Source organism: Lupinus angustifolius, chromosome LG01 (genome assembly GCF_001865875.1).
Source record: "Lupinus angustifolius cultivar Tanjil chromosome LG01, LupAngTanjil_v1.0, whole genome shotgun sequence".
Taxonomy (NCBI): Eukaryota; Viridiplantae; Streptophyta; class Magnoliopsida; order Fabales; family Fabaceae; genus Lupinus; species Lupinus angustifolius.
In genome coordinates, this window is record NC_032009.1 from 26,078,833 (window position 1) to 26,079,440 (window position 608).

The following is a 608-nucleotide window of genomic DNA, read 5'->3' on the forward strand; positions in this document are numbered from 1 at the left end:
CTATATAGTGTATTTAAGAAAGAGTGAAGTTTTCTAAACTATATCATCAAATACATGGTTTGTTGCCAATTGCACATATTCATCATTTAAAGTACAAAATTGGTCAAGATTTTGCTCTTGGTATGGTTCATTTTGATATGCATCATGTTCTTCTTCTTCTCCTATGTCATATAAGTCTCTTGGCTTTAGATGTACAGCAACACTCCATCCTTCATTGACCACATCATCTACATAATACACCATTTCTGCTTGAGATGCTTCTATGTAAGGTTCATGTTCTTCACGGTCACCATTATGAATTAATATATCAAAGTTAACACAATTAAAATTCCAGTTGTCCTTTTTATACCCTCTATCTCGTGTAGTATCTGCCCATCTACATTTGAAAAGAATAACTCTGAACTGGCCATAATAGTTAATCTCAATGATATCTTCCAACTTTCCATAATATGGTAAGTCTGCTTGCCTTATGTTCCCATCAACCCTACTTGAAATACAGGATGTATTAGAGGTTAAGAAAACCCCACTATTTTGCATTCTCAATCCATCTTCTCGAGCCAAGGTTCGAAATTTGAACCCATTGATATTATAAGCAGTAAATCTTCTTG